Consider the following 16,846-nt stretch of genomic DNA (forward strand, 5'->3'; position numbering starts at 1 on the left):
AAGTCCATAACTGCAAACCTTGAAAGGTACATGGCAGCAGGTTTCTATCAGTCTTATGTCTAGGGCCAGTGCCTTCACAACTTAAGCCTTAAAAAAAATCAATTTAAGAGTTCTGAGATCTCTTCAGTTTTCTCACAAATTGCTCCATCTCTGCTTTAGTTGACTGCTCTTCTAACTTTTCTTCCATTAACTCAGGAATTCCTCAAGACTCTATCGTCTTTGCTGATTTGTTCCATCTTCCTATCAGTGAACTTTTCCATTCATTATCCAACATTATTCTCTCTCTCACTGATGATTTCACTCTCCATTCACCAATTTCCCTCTGATAGCACACTGTAAATGTCACAACTTCCAGTCCTCTTGCAATGTAATGGCTGAGTCACTGCATTTTAATCCCTTCCAGACCATTCAATGAAGCAGTAAAGATCTTGGCCTTGAAAATCCACAGTCATTCTGACACACTCCTGCCGTAACTTCAAGAAGTACTCTCATGGCTGCAAACTAGGATGGTTATTCTGGGTCCTTGCCTTGCATTGAGTATTCCTCTGTGGCCTGTTGGATATAGAGTCCCAGCCTATCCCAAACATGACCATCATGACAGAGGGTAGGAATTCAATGTATCAGGAGTTCTTGGGCCTTTGATGGGACTGAGCATGAGGCCTGGACACCAAAAGTAAAAGATTGTTTAATTTTTTGTTAAAAGTGGCTCATTTACAGAAAGGGGCACAGATGTATTTTGTTGATAGTTATGGGGGAGGAGGGAGGACTCAAAAGTACCTCTTTCCCCTGTCAGGCTAATCTTCAGGCAGACTGTCAGACTTTTGGGCAGTGGGCACCCATAGGTGCAGATACAGGCTGTTGGAATGCAAATCAGCGAGCCTCACCCTGACTATGGAAAGTCTTCCTGGTTCAGCAGAGTGGGCACATCTCAGCATTTACACCGGGCTGTGCCACATAGAAGTTATTAGGACCCTTGTTCTTTTTTCAAAGTCAGAGTTATTTTTCACCTGATTTACTGCTAACACCATTTTATCTTTGACAGCTGGCCCCTCAGTTCTTCTTCATCTATTAATGTTGTTAACTCAGTATGCTCCATAACCTCAATCTCCTGCATTTCTAAAGAAGGCCACTTTCTCCTTTCACACTAAAAACTTACTTTGCCATCAACAAGTCTTAATTCTATGTTAGGTTCAACTGTCAGATATTTAAGTTATACTCGACCAGCATCTCTCACACTATCATCCAGTTGGAAATCTTTCTCTCGCTTCTAGCCTCAAACTTCTGTCACAATCTTTATTTTATCAATACAACTGCAGTTCACATTCCTCTGATCGTTTTTCTCACTTGTTCTTTCTAATCTCCAGTTTCTCCATCTCTCAGACTCTTCTTCCACTGCATTGAAATCTCCCAGTTCCATACTCCAATTAATTATTTTCTAGACTTCAGAACTCTCCTTACTTATCTCCTTCAATTTTTCCTTTCTCCAACAATCTTTCAGCTTTAAATGTAAAAATATGGTATTATCTTATTACTTTCTGATTTATCCTTTCTCTTTAATCCTGATTTGCCATGGGCTTCAATTCAGGCAAAAAAATGAGATGCTGTAATAACAGTTTGCAGCCACTAGAGAGCTTCAGTGTTTAACTTGTTCTTTGGTGCCCTCTGTTGGTGGAGTCTGATATTACCGCATGACAGTGCTTGGGCTTGGCAGGCCCATGGAAACTGCCATATCATGTTGTTGCGTCTTGAACCACATACTTTTACTACTGTGGGAGTAGGTGCAGAGGTTCTCCTTTGAGGTAGTAGTCTCTCCTTGGTTATAAAGCATGTAGTGCTGGCTGTAGGTGGCATAATAAGTAATGTAGATGGGAGTAGAAAGTTGTAAGGGACATTGATAAATTAAGTGAGTGGGTACAAAGGTGGAACATGGAGTTCAATTTGGGGAGGTGTAAGGTCAACTTTAGATCCAAGAAAGATAGATCAAAGTATTTCCTAAATGGCAAGAAGCTAGGAACAGTGATGGAGCAGAGAGATATAAGAGGCCATATCTAGAAGTATTCTTTTCTTTTGGGCCTCCTTATCTCGAGAGACAATGGATATGCGCCTGGAGGTGGTCAGTGGTTTGTGAAGCAGCGCCTGGAGTGGCTATAAAGGCCAATTCTGGAGTGACAGGCTCTTCCACAGGTACTGCAGAGAAATTTGTTTGTCGGGGCTGTTGCACAGTTGGCTCTCCCCTTGCGCCTCTGTCTTTTTTCCTGCCAACTACTATCTCTCTTCGACTCGCCACAATTTAGCCCTGTCTTTATGGCTGCCCGCCAGCTCTGGCGAATGCTGGCAACTGACTCCCACGACGCGTTTGCAGACGTCTTTATAGCGGAGACATGGACGGCCGGTGGGTCTGATACCAGTGGCGAGCCCGCTGTACAGTGTGTCTTTGGGGATCCTGCCATCTTCCATGCGGCTCACATGGCCAAGCCATCTCAAGCGCCGCTGACGCAGTAGTGTGTATAAGCTAGGGGTGTTGGCCGCTTCAAGGACTTCTGTGTTGGAGATATAGTCCTGCCACCTGATGCCAAGTATTCTCCGAAGGCAGCGAAGATGGAATGAATTGAGACGTCGCTGTTGGCTGGCATACGTTGTCCAGGCCTCGCTGCCGTAGAGCAAGGTACTGAGGACACAGGCCTGATACACTCGGACTTTTGTGTTCCGTGTCAGTGCGCCATTTTCCCACACTCTCTTGGCCAGTCTGGACATAGCAGTGGAAGCCTTACCCATGCGCTTGTTGATTTCTGCATCTAGAGACAGGTTACTGGTGATAGTTGAGCCTAGGTAGGTGAACTCTTGAACCACTTCCAGAGCGTGGTCGCCAATATTGATGGATGGAGCATTTCTGACGTCCTGCCCCATGATGTTCGTTTTCTTGAGGCTGATGGTTAGGCCAAATTCATTGCAGGCAGACGCAAACTTGTCGATGAGACTCTGCAGGCACTCTTCAGTGTGAGATGTTAAAGCAGCATCGTCAGCAAAGAGGAGTTCTCTGATGAGGACTTTCCGTACTTTGGACTTCGCTCTTAGACGGGCAAGGTTGAACAACCTGCCCCCTGATCTTGTGTGGAGGAAAATTCCTTCTTCAGAGGATTTGAACGCATGTGAAAGCAGCAGGGAGAAGAAAATCCCAAAAAGTGTGGGTGCAAGAACACAGCCCTGTTTCACACCACTCAGGATAGGAAAGGGCTCTGATGAGGAGCCACCATGTTGAATTGTGCCTTTCATATTGTCATGGAATGAGGTGATGATACTTAGTAGCTTTGGTGGACATCCGATCTTTTCTAGTAGTCTGAAGAGACCACGTCTGCTGACGAGGTCAAAGGCTTTGGTGAGATCAATGAAAGCAATGTAGAGGGGCATCTGTTGTTCACGGCATTTCTCCTGTATCTGACGAAGGGAGAACAGCATGTCAATGGTCGATCTCTCTGCACGAAAGCCACACTGTGCCTCAGGGTAGACGCGCTCGGCCAGCTTCTGGAGCCTGTTCAGAGCGACTCGAGCAAAGACTTTCCCCACTATGCTGAGCAGGGAGATTCCACGGTAGTTGTTGCAGTCACCGCGGTCACCTTTGTTTTTATAGAGGGTGATGATGTTGGCATCGCGCATGTCCTGGGGTACTGCTCCCTCGTCCCAGCGCAGGCATAGCAGTTCATGTAGTGCTGAGAGTATAGCAGGCTTGGCACTCTTGATTATTTCAGGGGTAATGCTGTCCTTCCCAGGGGCTTTTCCGCTGGCTAGGGAATCAATGGCATCACTGAGTTCCGATTTGGTTGGCTGAATGTCCAGCTCATCCATGACTGGTAGAGGCTGGGCTGCATTGAGGGCAGTCTCAGTGACAGCATTCTCCCTGGAGTACAGTTCTAGGTAGTGCTCAACCCAGCGGTCCATCTGTTTGCGTTGGTCAGTGATTATGTCCCCCGATTTAGATTTGAGGGGGGCGATCTTCTTGATGGTTGGCCCAAGAGCTCTCTTCATGCCATCATACATTCCTCTGATGTTTCCGGTGTCTGAGGCCAGCTGAATATGACTGCATAGGTGTTGCCAGTAGTCTTTTGCGCAACGCCTAGCTGTTCTTTGTGCAGTACTTCTGGCTGCTTTAAGTGCTGCGGATGTTAAATCGCTGGGGGCTTTCTTGTAGTTCAACAGTGCAATGCGCTTAGCGGCTATGACAGGTTCCAGCTCTTCATTATGAGATTGAAACTAGTCTGCATTTCTCTTCGCACTTTTGCCGTAGGTGGTCAAAGCTGACTCATAGATGGCGTCTCTGATGTGGGCCCACTTGGTCTCAGCATCCCCTGTGGGAGTGTTTTGAAGGGCTGTTACAAGTGAATTTAGAAATTTTTGTAACAGCTGTGGGTGAGAAATTCTGCTCGTGTTGATACTTCTATACTAGAAGTATAGAATCACTAAAAGCTAGTAAACAGGTACAAGTAATAATGAAAAAGGCTAATAGAATCTTGTCTTTCAAAGGGGCTGAAATACAAAGAGATGAAGTTATGCTACAGCTACATAAAACTCCAGTTAGACCCCACTTAGAGTACTATGCTCAGTTCTCGGCACTACACCTGCGGGAGAGCATATTGGCCTTGAAAGAGGTACAGCTTAGATTCATTAGAATGATACCAAGGCTGAAAGGGTTAAACTATGAGGACAGGTTGCATAGATTAGGCTTCTGTTCCCTTGAGCAGGGAAGATTAAGAGGTGATCTAACTGAGATGTTTAAAATTATTAAAGAATTTGAAAGGCCAGATAGTTAAACTTCATCTAGTGAGGGAGTCCAGATTAAGTGGGCATAACTCTAAAATTAGAGCTGTGATGTTGGGAGCACCTTCACACCAAGGGTAGCGGAAGTCTGTTGAAATGTTGTAGAGGCAAGGTCAAGAAACATTTTCAAAACTTAGATGGATAGATTTTTATTAGACAAGGATATTAAGGGTTACAGAACAAAGATGGGTTGATGGAGTTAAGGGCAGATCAGCCATGATCTAATTGAATAGTGAAACAGGCTCAAAGGGCTGAATGGCCTAGTCCTGTTCCCATGTTTATTATTTATAGACAGATATGATGGCTAGAGGTTCTTCTGCTAAATGCTTGAGACTGGTGTTAGGTTAGGATCACTCCCCAAAAACGTTAACGTTGTGTTGTGTGAGCTTGTTATTCATTGCGGTAGGTGAAGGTATTTAGAGATATTCAGGATGATTTCTGTGTTCAGAAGCTGTATGCCAGAGTATCATTATAGCTTTATAACTTGCAATACAAGGGAAAATTGTAGCTGATGCTTATCTGCTGTGATAAAAACTGACAACTTAGCAGCAACTAAGACATGATTGGTGGCAAACATTACAAATGTATGAAAATCATTTTTTATACATCATCCTTCACCATCAGCAGATCACAGTATGACCAGACATTGGCACCTGTGGGATACATGAATCAGAGGATCTACCAGCTGATTAACAGAGAGCCACCAATCACACTGCACTGCTGGTGTCTGATGAGGATCTATCCTTGGCCACTTTTTTTTTATCTATGTGCTGCCCCTTGATGACATCCAAACAATAATGTCAGTTTCCACAAGTATGGTGATGATACCCAGCTCTACCTTACCACACCGCTCTCAACCTCTCCACTGTCTCTAAGTTGTCAGACTGCTTGTCTGACATCTAGTACTAGATGAGCAGAAATTTCCACCAACTAAATAGTGGGAAGACCAAGCTATTGTCTTCAGTCCTGTCACAAACTCTGCTCCCCAGCTATTGTTACATTTTTTTTTTTTAGATTTAGATATACAGCACTGAAACAGGCCCTTCGGCCCACCGAGTCTGTGCCAACCATTAACAATAATCCTACACTAATCCCATATTCCTACCACATCCTCACCTGTCCCTATATTCCTCTACCACCTACCTATACTAGGGGCAATTTATAATGGCCAATTTACCTATCAACCTGCAAGTCTTTTGGCTGTGGGAGGAAACCGGAGCACCCGGAGGAAACCCATGCAGACACGGAGAACTTGCAAACTCCACACAGGCAGTACCCAGAATTGAACCCGGGTCACTGGAGCTGTGAGGCTGCGGTGCTAACCACTGCGCCACTGTGCTGCCCACTTGCGAAAGTGCTTCCATTATTTAATATTTTATTTTTTGAGGACTTGTGTGAAAACTGAAAAGATTCCATGGATGTGTTTTGTTTTTACCAAGTTCACTAAAACGACACTTAAGATGTTGTTTGAAAACAACCTGTGCTGGAATTCATGTGCTTTAAGTTCAATATACAACAGTAACCTTGGTGACCTGGGGAAGATGTTTACAGAGAAGCCACATGTCAAGGTTTATGGAGGTCAGAAGGTTGACTTTCTGTTTGGGGTTTGGATACTGTTTTCCGTTCAGTTGGGGTGTGAACTGTTTTGAAGCCAGTTGGTGTGTCTCCTGCCAAGGAAAGAGAAATGACCCAGCTCACCACTTTCTACCTCTTTGAAGAAGCTCTGCAAAGATCCAGTGTGGGAGAGCTAAAATCCCTGGTGCTGCATCTCTCCTGAGAAGCTGGAAAAATCCTGCCATATTAATTCTCAACACTGCCTGAAAAGAATTGCTTTAGAAAAGATCCCTATGACCCGTTTCCATATACCCAGATGCCAGACCAAAAAGGGACAACTGATTTCCTTCCATATTTTCTTTTTTTTTTCTTCAAGAATTAGCAAGTATTTGGCCAAAATATTATTTTTTTGTCTTTTTTTGTAACAGACCTCTGCAGAGGGAATTTCTGTATTTTTTTTAAGTGTGTGTGTGAGTGTGTGTATGGAGAATTTAAAATGAGAACTTTGATATTTCAATCTGTGTGTAATGCTTTGCTTCGTTACTGAATAAGTCTTGTTTGATAAACTAATAATTTTGTTGTTTATTAAAGAAACCTGGTTGGTGTATTTTATTCTGGGATGTACAGTATATGATTGACCAAATCAGTAACTGGGTTAACATTTTTAAAATATATGTTGTGACCTGTGGAGAAGTGGGACTATAAAAGACAGTGCACGCCTCCCACCTCGGTCCTAACACTATTGACTCCATCCCTCTCCCTGGCAACTGAAGCTGAACCAGACTGCTCGCCACCTTGGTGTCAAATTTGACCCCAAGATGAGCATCCAACTACATATATGCACCATCAATAAGACTACCTATATACACCTCCTTAACATTCCCCAACTCTGCCCTTGCCTCAGTTCATCTGATGATGAAACCCTCATCCATGCCTTTGTTACTCTAGACCTGACTATTCCAATGCACTCCTGGCTGGTCTCCCACTTTCTAGGTTCTGTAAACTTGAGGTCATCCAAAATTCTGCTGCTGGTGTGCTTACTCATCACTAAGTCCCATTAACCCTTCACCCCTGTGCTCATTGATCTACATTGGCTGCCAGTCAAGCAATGTCTTGATTTTCAAATTCTCATCCTTGTTTGCAAATCCCTCCTCACCCCTCCCTATCTCTGTAATCTCCTTCACCCCCAAGTGTAGCAAGCAATTAGGAAGACAAATGGTATGTTGCCCTTCATCGCAAGGGGTTTTGAGTACAGGAGTAAGGAAGTCTTGCTGCAATTGTACAGTACCTTGGTGAGACTGCACTTGGAGTATTGTGTAAAATTTTGGTTTCCTTATCTAAGGAAGGATATACTTGCCATAGAGGGAGTGCAACAGAGGTTCACCAGACAAATCCCTGGGATGGGGAGATTGTCCTCTGAGGGGAGATTGAGGAAACTGGGCCAGTATTCTCTAGAGTTTCGAAGAATGAGAGGTGATCTCATTGAAACTTACAAAATTCTTACAGGGCACAACAGGGTGAATGTAGATAGGATGTTTCCTTGGCTGGTGAGTCTAGAACCAGTGGGCGTAGTCTCAGAATAAAGGGTAGACCATTTAAGACAGAGATGAGGAGGAATTTCTTCACTCAGAGGTGAATCTTTGGAATTCTCTACCCCCGAAGGCTGTGGAAGCTCAATCATTGAGCGTGTTCAAGACAGAAATCAACAGATAGCTAGATACTAATGACATCAAGTGATATGAGGATAATGTAGAAAACTGACATTGAGGTAGCTAATCAGCCATGATCTAATTGAATAGCCTACTCCCGCACCCATATTCCTATGTTCTCAAAACTCTTTGAGGTATCTGTGCTCATCTAATTCTGGCCTGTTGAACATCCCCGATTTTAATTGCTCCACCATTGGTGGCTGCACCTTCAGTTGCCAGGGCTCTAAACTCTGGAATTCCCTCCCTACATATCTCTGCCTCTCTACCTTGCTTTCCACCTTTAAGACACTCCTTAAAACCTACCTCTTTGACCAAGCTTTTGATCATCTCCTCAAAGATCACCTGTGGCTCAATGTATAATTTGTTTGATACCGTTCCTGTGGCATTTTATTATTTGGGATGTTCAATTATGTTAAAGGTGCACTATAAATATAAGTTGTTAAGGAAATTATTTTGGTGCAAATTCTAGACAATTTGATTCTAGACAATCCTTGAGGCTGTACTTGATAGAAGTGAGTCACTACCATGAGGAGCCCATGTCCCCACCAACCAGAAGCTTCCTTGTGGTTGCCGTGGTTGCTGTCACAGCTGCAAAACTGGGATCAGTGTAACAACAACAACTTGTGTCCATATAACATCTTTTAATGTAGTAAAATGCCCCAGGGTGCTTCACAGGAACATAATCAGACTAAAATTGATACCAAGCCAAAGGAGACATTAGGACAGGAGACCAAATGCTTGGTCAAAGAGAGAGATTTTAAGCAGAGTCTAAAAGGAGAAGTGAGAGGTGGAGAGGTGAAATTTTTTTTTGGTTTTTGGAGGAGGGAATTCCAGAGCTCGGGGGCTTGGCAGCTGAAGGCATGCCCGCCAATGGTGGGGTGAAGGAAATCGGGGATGCTCAAGAGTCCATAGTTAGAGGAGGGATGTAAGGCTAAAGGAGGTTAGAGATGGGGAGAGGCGAGGCCATGGAGGGATTTGAACATGAGGATAAGAATTGGATTCTGAAATAGTTTCATATTTCAGTGGTGGCTGGTCTGACAAGGGGCCAGACTTGTACACTCATTGTAGCTGTCTTGATGAATGGAAACAGCTATTGGAAAAATTACAATTTTATGATTTAGATCTTGTAAAGTAATGGTTGAGAATCAATCGATCATCAGTTCATTCTATCTCGAAGTTCACGTGATGAATAATGCCAGGATCACAAATAAATCTGTCCCATTCCCCTCCCTGGACTGAATTATCTCTCATGATTTTATTCCAGAGCAAAATCTCACTGGGTTAGCTTTAGGGTGGTTCATTTTATTGAAGGGAAGCATTTCTTTTGTAGTGATAATCTATACTGGGATGGATTCGATGAGAGAGTTGGGGTGGATGGATAAAGGCTATGTATTTCATTTGGTGACTCTCAAGGATTTGGTCTTCTGTATTTAATGCTGATCTTTGGCTGCATTTTACAACTATAGTGTTTCATGAGCTGGTTTGCTTTGCAGCAACACTAGATCAGTAGTATAAATCCAGAGTCAGAACTTGACCTGACCCTAGAACACAATGGAATTGGCCCCCTGAAGGACACAATATTACTTCATTCCACTCTAGTGTCTGGTTAAGCCTACAGTTGCAGTATAAATGCAAGTTGAACTTGGATTTTTATTCCTTCCATCAAGATCATAATAATGAGAGAATAAAACCCTTTTTCCCCATTTTACCCTGACATAAAAGGTGATGTTTTTATTGGCGAAACTGTTGAAGAGCAGTAATGGAATAAAGCCAATCACATTGTGTCAATCACAGATCAAGCTATCTTTGATCACTTCCTTGTATCACTCTTCAACCACATCCCCTTCCCCCGCATCCTCCCCAACCTTACTTCCTTTGGTGTCCTACCCGGAAGCAACTCTCTCCCAATTCACTTACAACTGTACTTTCAAAATCCCAATTGTCTAGCCTTTAGCCCTCCGTTTGCCACAACATTTCTGCAGCTACTGATTTGCTCAACCATACTCTCGCCACCACCTTTAATGCAGTAGACCCCAATAAAACCATTACTTTCTCTCACCCTGGCCATTCTCCCAGTACAATCCTCATCTCCATTCCCTTAAGTCTGAGTGATGCAGATTTGAACGGATATGGCGGACAACTGTTTTAGCCATTCACCACAAGATCTAGCTGGACCACATAAAACACTATTGGGTCCTACTCTCGTCTCTTAAAACTTCTCACTCTTCCAGGATCATCCTTTTCTCTACTGCAAGCCGCCTTCTCAACACAAGAACACAAGAAATAAGAGCAGAAGTAGACCATATGGCCCATTGAGCCTGCTCCGCCATTCAATACAATCATGGCTGATCTTAGGCTTCAACTCCACTTTCCCGCCCGCTCGCTATATCCCTTGATTCCCTGAGAGATCAAAAGTCTGTCTACCCCAGCCTTAAATGCATTCAGAAATGGAGCATCCATACCCTGTGCTGTAGAGAATTCCAAAGATTTACAACCCTTTGAGTGAAGTAATTTTTCCTCATCTCAGTCCTAAATGATTGGCCCCTTATCCTGAGACTGTGTCCCCATGTTTTAGATTCCCCGACCAGTGGAAATAATCTCTCAGCGTCTACCCTATCCAGCCCCTTCAGAATCTTATATGTTTCAATGAGATCTCCACTCATTCTTCTAAGCTCCAGAGAGTATAGGCCCAATTTACTCAGCCTCTCATCATAGGGCAACCCCTTCATACCCTCAGGGACCAGTTTAGTGAACCTTCAGTGTACCACCTCCAATGCCAATATATCCTTTCTTAAACCTACCTCCCCTGTCTCCTCCACCCTCACCTCCAACAAGAAGTGAGAGGAGCCCATGGACTACACTCGTCTGGTTCCATTTTTATCTATTCAGTCATAACCTGAGAATCACTTGCAATGGTTTCTCTTCCCACTCCAACACTGTTACCTATGGTGTCCCCCAAGGATCTAACCTTGGCACTATCCTATTTCTTATCTACATGCTGTCCCTCGGCGACATCATCCAAAAATACAACATCAGTTTCCACATGCACCCTGACAGCACCCAGCTCTGCCTCACCATCACCTGTCTAAATCATGAGACTGCTTGTCCGACATACAGGATGAAAAGAAATTTCCTCCAACTTAATTTTAGGAAGCCATGGTCTTCAGTCCTTGCCACTCTCTCCAGAGGGCTATTTTTTAAGATAAAAATCTCTCTCATTGGAGTTTCTGTTAGGAGATACATGGCCCTCTCCCCTGTGATCACACAATGGGCCAGGATATGATAACCATCGCTATCGATTAATGTTTGAATGGATACTATTCTGTTATGATGTTGCTACTTCACACCCATTCATCCTGGTTTTGGCTGTGAGTCAGACTGACTCCAGCATCCTTTGTTAATTCATTCATGTCAATAAGTTATTAATATGCGATAGTCCTCATTTCAATTTCAAAGGGGTTCTTCCAAGAGCTATTTCAGACGAGGTTAACAAGTTCCATCTTTGCAGACTAGTTTGCTTGTTTCTAGCAGAGGAGGAGGTCACAAAGCCGCTATTCCATTTTGACTGTGGTGCAAGTGTCGAAGTTCTTGTGATTTAGTTTCAACAGTTGTCATTTTAACCTCATAATTCCCCCATTTCATTGTTTATTTCATCATGCCTCCTTCTGTACATGGCAGTAGCCTGACGGTCACTGCTCATACTCCTTTTACAAATGGTACTGATGCCAAACTGGAAGCTACAATGGTGCCATTGCACCTACTAACTGTATTCACTTACCTGGTATTCGGCTAACTAGATACAATGTTATTATGAAAGCTTTTTCATTTATGGGGCTAGATGATGAATGTCAGTGGAATATTTAACCTTAGTAGGAGGGGGTTCCTGTGCTGAACTCTACTGTATCGGATTTCCCAAAAGCTTCATTTGCTTTAATTCAGTGATAAATTTGATCAGCTGACTGATACGTTTGACTTTTCTATCTGACCTGGGATCGCTGCTGGGCACAGTGCAGAAAGCAGGAACTAGATAGGACATTTCTTTTGGTGGCTGGGGATGGTCAGGGGATGGGGTAGGCTGGTCTATATTTGAAAAATGTTTGAATTCAAGAGGAAAATAAATGTTTTTCTAAAATTACACGTCAATTTTTATCTGTTCCTGCCGATTAAAGACTTCTCCCAGCTGCTAAAGCAAGTTAGGTTGCTGAAGATCAGACATGTAGATAGTGAACTTGTTTAAAACCCAGAATTGCAGATATTGTCAGTAGAGCTATTGAACTGAATGAGTTCTAAATTGTAGACAACCTTGTGTAGTTATCACTCTACAGCATTCCTGACAACATCTGATGACTAATGTGCTCTTCACTACCGGGCAAGTTTATAACCTACCTGAGCTGGGTCACAAAGCATGCATCCAACTGTTCTACCTCGGTGATCTGAAATGCTCACTGGGATTAAATAAATAGGCCCAAGAGTGTGACAAAACAACTCGCATCCATCTCACTGTGTCTACGCTGACCATCTCAGATGCGTGCTGATATCAGTCTTTGTTCTGTATCAGGGGAGCTAGGGACAGCAGCTTCTCTGCAGACTAGAACAAAAAGCCCCACAGTGAATGCTGGATATCAGAACTAAGAATAGAAAATGCTGGAAATACACAGCAAGTCAAGAGTCACACATAAAACATAAACTTGTCTTTCTCCTTGATTAACTTGTTGTATATTTCCAGGACTTTCTATTTTCTTTTCTGAATTTATTTTTATTCATTCATGGGATGTGGGCGTCACGGGCTAGGCCAGCATTTATTGCCCATCCCTAATTGCCCTTGAGAAGTGGGTAGTGAGCTGCCTTCTTGAACCGCTGTAGTCCATGTGAGGTAGGGACACCCGCAGTGCTGTTAGGAAGGAAGTTCCAGAATTTTGACCCAGCGACAGTGAAGGAACAGCGATATAGTTCCAAGTCAGGATGGTGTGTAGCTTGGAGGGGAACTTGCAGGTGGTGGTGTTCCCATGCATTTGCTGCCCTTGTCCTTCTAATTGGTAGAGGTCACAGGTTTGGTAGGTGCTGTCTAAGGACCCTAGGATCATGGCTGTAGTGCATCTTGTAGATGGTACACACTGCTGCTACTGTGCCTCTGTATTGGAGGCAGTGAATGTTTGTGGATGGGGTGCCAGTCAAGCAGGCTACTTTGTCCTGGATGGTGTCGAGCTTCTTGAGTGTTGTTGGAGCTGCACCCATCCAGGCAAGTGGAGAGTATTCCATCACATTCCTGACTTGTGCCTTGTCGATGATGGACAGGCTTTGGGGAGTCAGGAGGTGAGTTACTCGCCACAGGATTCCTAGCCTCTGACCTGCTCTTGTAGCCATGGTATTTATATGGCTGGTCCAGTTCAGTTTCTGGTCAATGGTAACCCCCAGGATGTTGATAATGGGGGATTCAGCGAATGTGAAATTACAATTGATATCGCATTAACAGTTGGTAAAGGGAACTTTTTTTGCCCTACAAATGGGTATTACTCTGTTGAGGAATTAAGTTTCTCTTTTAAACAATGCATATTTTGCTCTAACCTCATCTTGAAATGGAAAAGAGGGGGCTAAGTGCAGCCCTGCTCATATGGCGATCAATATAGAATTATCTCAAGCAAAATAACTTGAAGATTACTTCACAATTTATTTATCTTTGTTCTCAATCTTCAACAGAAACATTTTTAGATGCTGCTTATTAATATTTATTCCCTGCCCCTTTCTGAAGGTTCTTCTACACTATTCCCTCTTTATCCAGCAGGGTGTGCAAGTGACCTTCCCCACAGGTGTCCAGGAAATACACACGAGCAATGCAGGTTCAGTTTTTTTTATGAAGTTGAACATAACTAAGAAGATAGCAGCATCTGAATTCGAACAGAATAGCAGTGGCATGTGGATTGCTTGGAATGTTGGCATTATACAGCACTCGAGTTGCCAACTCTGACTGGACATATTCCTGGAGGTTTCATCACATGACCTGTCTCCAACTGCCCTGCCCCCACATTCCACTGTTGATCACCCAACATGTCCATCCTCACTCTGCACCACCTACCCATGCTCATTGGAAAGTGAAGACTCTTCATTATCCAATTGGATGATTCTTTACTGTCAGTCAAACTGCCTTTTATCAAATCTCCAATATTTTTATAACTAATAAACAGAAGTGTTCAAAAAATGGAAAAAAAAACACTTTTTTAATGGCCAACAAATTTTCTTCAGAGTTACTCATAGCAGTACCCTGGATATTAACCATGAATTCCTGGAGTCTTCAGGCCAATCTTGGAGGCTTGGCAACCCTATATGGCACAGTGCTATCCTTCCACGAAGTATTTTACACAGGGAATTTGTGGGGTATCAGAAGTGATGCCAGTTTTAAAGATTTGTCAATGAACGCTTAATGTATGTAAAAATAAGTGATTGTAATTACTCTAGTGCTGCTTTATTGGAACGAGAAGCTTATAGAACAAACCATTTAACCAACACTTCTCTGGACCTGTCTCCTGCTGTTACGACCCAGTGAGAAAGGGGTCCAGGGGTCCCTCTCAGCCTTCACTTGGTCTTACTGTAAAAGGGTTTAATTTTTAAACACCGTGTTTTTATTACCCCTTTAGTGAATCCTTGTTCACCGCTTTCCAATTATAAGGCAAAGAAACCAGCACAAGCAGGTTTTCTTAGATTTAAAGAAGAAAAGTTGAAATTTATTAAACTTGAATTTAAACTCGAATTCAGTTAACGCCTACAGATACACAACGCGCCCATGCTGGCATGCATACATGATACACACATGCAAATAGAGACTGAAAAGAGCAGAAGAAAAAAATAAAGTGGGAAGTTTGAGGCAATATGTGAAGAGTTTTAGTTACAGTTCTTCAAGCTCACTGTAGAGTCCTTGATTGTAGGTAGATCTTGCGTTTCGTTGGAGCCTTGTATTCTTCCTAAACCTTGTTTGCTGTAGGAGACTTTCCTCTCTTGGGGTTCATGTGCCTTCAGTGGATTCAGAGGTTTGTGAGAAAGAGATGGGAGCAGATGGGAGCAGACAGGAGAGATCTTCTCAGTCTAGGAGCAAACAGTCTTTCCCAGTTCAAACCCTCTGTGGCTAGTTTAAAAGACCCTGGAACAGCAGTTAGTCATGTGACTAGCTGGTCTAACCAGTCCCGGATTGTATCACCTTAGCAGTCTCCGGAATGTAGCTCTACACACAATACCTGGTGATCAAGGTCCATTGTGGGCTGAATGTGTCAGGGAATGGTCCTTTGTCTTTCCAAGCACTGTCTGTTAATGTGCAAATGACATTTCCAGCCACGGCTGATCTGTTTAAAAAGTCATTTCCTCGCCCCAGCAGCAGTTTAAAATCAAGGCTGCATTTGCTAACAATGCAACCACTAGGTGGCGCAGTACTTCCACATATGCAAATGCAGGCTCTTCAACTGGAACGTCAGTGTCTTCGACGTTCTGGCAGCTGCCAGGATTAAAGATGGCGCTGCTAAATTTATCACGGGAAATGCTTATGGCTGGATCATTCTATCAAACTAACCTTACATTAAGTTGGATAGAAGCCCAGTAATATGCTACTCTGTAATTATAGGATACTAAGTGTAATCCTCAGATCCATTTAATATTGCAGTAATCCCATTAAATACAAAAGTAATTTTATGATTGAATTTTCATTGGAAGATAGTGAATTGGCACTCTGATAGTTGGAAAAGAAAATCAGACAGAGTATAAAATGTGCTGCCAATTTGTTATTGTGATTCGATTATACCACCGACCAGGACAGATCTCACCCGAACGCAGCTACTAGCTCCCAGCCCACTGGCCGCTCTCCCCACTCAGCAACTCGCTTTCTCCCCCTCCTCCCCACCGGCCACTTCCCCCCCTCAGCCACTTGCTCCAGACCTCGCTGCTCCCCCCACTTCCCTGGCCGATTGTTCCCCACTTGCGCCAAGCCACTCTCTGGTCAGTCACACGCTCCACACTGCCCCCGCACCACCCTCCCCCCACCCGGCCCAGTCACTAGCTCTAGGCCGCGCCGCATCCCTCCTCTCGGTCACTCTCATGTTCATCATTCACCAGGCACCGCCCAAAAAAGCAAGGCAGGCCGCAAGGGGTGACGGGGCGCATAGGAGTGAGTGGCTGAGAGGAGGGCAGCAGCACCGCCTAGAGCTAGCGGCTGAGGGGGGAACAAGGGAAGCAGGGAACAAGCGGCTGGAGAGTGGGGTGGTGCAAAGCAAGGAACAATCGGCCAGGGGAGTGGGGGGGAGCAGTGAGGTCTGGAGTGAGAGGTTGAGGGGAGGAAGCGTCGAGGCCTGGAGTGAGTTGCCGAGGAGGGTTGAGCTCCAGCCTCAAAGTGTCTCATTCAGCCGCTTCCTCCAGCCAAATGAGGAGCTAGTTACCTGTTGACGCTTTATCACACATGCGCGAAGATGGATCTGGCGTGGATACGCGATGCTGTTGGCGCTGTGTGATGATGTCATCCTGCATATGCGCCACTAAGTCCTGGCAAGATGTAGGTGCGCAGCTTGGCGCACTCTGATGACGTCAGTGGGCCAGTGCGTTGTCAGGAATCACTTTGTAAAATCAATGTTCATGACAAAATTAATGTGGCTCTTCTTGGCAGGTGGGGGCCTGCATGACACTATTCAGAATTCCTCACGACTAGCAGCAAGTAGTCAGGGTCTCTCATTGAGCTGTTTCCTGCATGGTGTGACCCATTTATTTAAAAAGCTAAATTCACCAGAGTCTGTAATCAG

This window comes from Heterodontus francisci, chromosome 10 (assembly GCF_036365525.1).
Source record: "Heterodontus francisci isolate sHetFra1 chromosome 10, sHetFra1.hap1, whole genome shotgun sequence".
Lineage (NCBI taxonomy): Eukaryota > Metazoa > Chordata > Chondrichthyes > Heterodontiformes > Heterodontidae > Heterodontus > Heterodontus francisci.